This window comes from Aulonocara stuartgranti (assembly GCF_965226115.1).
Source record: "Aulonocara stuartgranti genome assembly, chromosome: 13".
Classification (NCBI taxonomy): Eukaryota; Metazoa; Chordata; class Actinopteri; order Cichliformes; family Cichlidae; genus Aulonocara; species Aulonocara stuartgranti.
The window spans coordinates 21,623,537-21,627,396 of record NC_138949.1 but is presented as its reverse complement, the minus strand read 5'-3'; positions in this window follow the sequence as shown (position 1 = coordinate 21,627,396).

Genomic DNA, 3,860 nt, shown 5'->3' with positions numbered 1-3,860 from the left:
AGCTTTTACTCAGAAGTAATACTCTTACCAGACTGAGGCAGATATCCAATCAAATTGGATTAATGTCACTAATTATATGGCAGAACTGAACGATGCAAGGCGCTGGTGTGGTCACGCCATAACATGATAGAAATGCATTAAATGGAAACCTGCATGGGATCCATGGCTGGGAACCTCCCCCCTGTCAAATTGACTAAGCTGCAAATTACGTACAAACGGATATATCCTTTATATAACAGCAGTGATTTTCTCCACTTTATCCTACCTGTCAAGCTCAGAACATCACAGGCTAATTCTTTATTAAGTGAAAGGGCATCGGGGACCAGATGATCCAATTTAAGTACATTGGGCAGAATAGAAGACTAATTAAAACCCATATTTTTACATTATTAATTTTGGAACTTCACTTTTAATGAATGTGAAATGACAGGCCTTCCATTTATACACACATACTCTTTGGGCTGCTCAACAAGGGAATAAGAGTTACGGGTATACTGGAGGGGCTAAGAAGAATTTTTAAGCATCCATGACAGACTTAATATCAAAGTTTAGACAAAGGTGTGCATAGCTAACTTCTGCATCATAAACATGGCTTTTAATTGAGTGTATAGGTTTAGTGCCTTTGGTTTATTTGGGTCTGCTGTGAAGCTTGAGACAAAAAGTAATCAGGACGTCTGTTGCCGGGGGTGCAACCTTGTCATTTAGCCCTCATTCCTCCTCTCAGTACCTGGAGAAAGAGAGAAAGAAAGAAAGAAAGAAAGAGAGAGGCACCTACATCCCATTTAATAATGTGCCCCATTTCCAGTCACCTCTGCTCAAAAGCAGTCCACTTTTTTAGCAGCGTCACCCTTAATTGTCCATCATGCCCTCTAATCAGAACATGACCCTGTTTTAGTGTTCACTTAATTATTATAGGGACTAGTATTGCAAAGCTCCTTCCATCCGAGGTTTTTTGCATGGTCTCCATTAGATTCATGCTTAAACATTAAAGACATCTTGTTCCACACTAGATAAAAAAAATCATTTGCAATGCTTGTTACATGTTGGAAAAAGCAGCTAAGGTGAATGAGAAGCTGCTGTGTGAAAAAAAATATGAAAATAGGGAAGGTGGATCTTGTGTTTACCCTTCATAAAAACATTTCTTTCTATTCACATTTCATTCCCCACAGGCTAACACATCCTCACTTCCACAAATAGGCACAAGTCAAAGGGCAGTGAGTTTGTAAAATTGAGTCAAATATACAAAACAGCAGTATTTAATGGCGTTTCTTTTTTCACATCAAGTGACCCCTGCATGGAAACCGATCTTTTTTTTTTCCTCCGGTTTCAGGAAACTCTTGGAAGGCAAAAGCAACATCCTGAGTTGGTGAGGAGACAGGAGAGGTGCTGACATGCCGACAGGCAGGGGATCCTGGGAAAAGCCACAGACAGGAAGAGCCTGACTGACTTTGACCCCTGAGGTCAAGGCTGGGGGCTCGGCAACTGAAAGATGTTTCCAAGCCACACTCAGACTATCATAGAGTTTTACAGGAAATAGCTTAGAAATACTGTACGCTGTGAAATGTGGGAGATCTTTTTATTGCTTGCTCTTTTGTTTTGCTCTCTGTGATATAAAATGCATTTTGGCCCTGAGCTATATTTGACTTATTTGTTTGAGGGTTACCATATGTAATTGAGTTGAGCTCTAGTCTATTTGTTTTCTCTATAATGTGAAAAACTACATTCACATATATATATATATATATATATATATATATATATATACGTAAAAATATGTAGGGTTTTTTTCGTCTGTGAATTTGCAGTGACTAATAGAATTACAGTTAATGGGGAACGAGGAGGTTTGTGTGACAGAATTCAGGCTGGGATAAAAGCTTAGTGTTACTACAGTGCTCCAGTTTCTGACATGTGTTTTGAATATAGAGAAGTTTCTCTACTTTTTAGGCTTTGTGCCGTGGGTCCCCAAAGACCCTTTACAGTTAAATCAAATTGGGTGAAAGAAGATTGTCCTTTTCTCAGTTTCACAGAAGCACCCATAAATCAAGGCATCCATCGTTTGTCACACCTCTGTCTCCCAGCTCGTTGCTCAGGCCCACCGCGTTCAACTCTGAGTTTTTACGGCACAAATGTATCCATCAACCCCACCGAGTGGCCGCCAGCCGCCAAGCCGCCTCAGCGATCGATGGGTGCGATGTACCCTCCCTCTCGGCCTATGTGGAGCTCTCGCTGCGTGGGAAGGGGTAAGAGGAACCTCATTTTAGCTGGTTTTAGCCTCGGGCCACTACTGTGATTTTACCCCATGCTCCTGGCCTGACGTCATTAAAGATGCATGATGATGGATACCGTGAAGTCAACCTCTCCGAGGGGGTTTTGAGGTGGAAGCAAAAAAAACCTTGCTTGTTTTTCAGATCACACTAAGAATAAATCAAGACTGTTTAAATGTAGAGGTTGCAACTGGATGCATGTGACTAATCTTTCAATGCACATCAGAGGAAAGAGTAAGGTATTTAATGGTGAGGCATGTTTTGACCAGTTGGTGGTGCTCCTGTCACAGTAAATTCACAAGCTTGGATATCTCTGTGACTCGCATAAATACACTCTCGGCAGTTTCCAAACCGCGTTGGAAACACAAAACACAATGATGCAAATTTAGATTTTTAGAGCAAGACATGTTTGAGAAATTGTTTTTCCTTTCTTCTCTTTTGCAATAGAAACTTGTATTTGCTGTTGCTAATTTTAGAAGTCTTTCACACCCACTTTTCATTAGCCGATACACGTCTTCCCCTCCCACTACATGTACATGTTTAAGATGATGGAAGATATTCATGAAGTCCCACTACAGCGTATTTTGCAAAATTAAGAAAAAGTGAATGTATGTATGCTCAGTATTCTCAGATTTAGAATTTCAGTACAGCATTAACATGTTTTTAATGGTTAATGTGTCTCCATATGCACTGTATGCCTAATCTTGATTTTGCTACTTGATTTATGTGAGCTTCCTAGTCCAACGCAGGAAGCTCCAACGAAAGAAATGTGGTAATGTTGTGTGTGTGTTGTTGATTCATGGCAACAGAGTGTGTGTGTGTGTGTCATTTCTTGTGAAGAATCAGTGGGTCTCCAAAGGGAATGACAGGAGAGACATTTGACAGCTGTGCTCCTCAGGTTCAAAGGTCATGTCAAGTCCTGGATGAGTCTAAGGTAAAATGCTTCACAGGGCCCGTACCGGTCAATGGGTATCGTTTGCCTCAATAGCAAACAGGATTGGAGGTAATGGGACCTCAGTCATGTGTCAGCGCCTGCAAGAAAAGTCAAATACCATGAGGCCGCGTTTACAGGCTCCCAAAACAAAAGAGAAAGTGAAAAGATTGAACTTTTAAACTCTCCAATTTATAGCTCAAAGGTGTCATATGCATGGCAAACTCTCCTGGTAGCATCTATTATCAGTCAACACCTCTCTCTTTCACTCAGCCTCTTCCCTCAATCTCTTCTCCTGCTTTCCCCTTTTACTTTTCTGTCCCACCCTCCCCTCTCAGTGTTTCAGCTCTAACTGCAGTTTCTAGCATTTCCCTTAACCGGCACGGTCCATGCCGTCCCTGCTGGGGAGTAGAATCCAGCCCCTCACTGGAAGACCCTGAAATAAGGCCTTTATCAGCCAACCCCACACAGTATCAGGGGGCCCCCCGCTCCTCCAGCAGCCTCTGATGTGAAGGAGAGATGGACAGAGCTCTGTGGTCCTCTGGTCGAGCACCAGAACAGGATTCAGCCCATTGTACCATTCAAATTAAGCAGGCATCAAAAGGGAAGAGGAAGCTGTTGTTGATGTATTGTCTCGTGTTATTTTAACCGGCTTAACTCAAGCC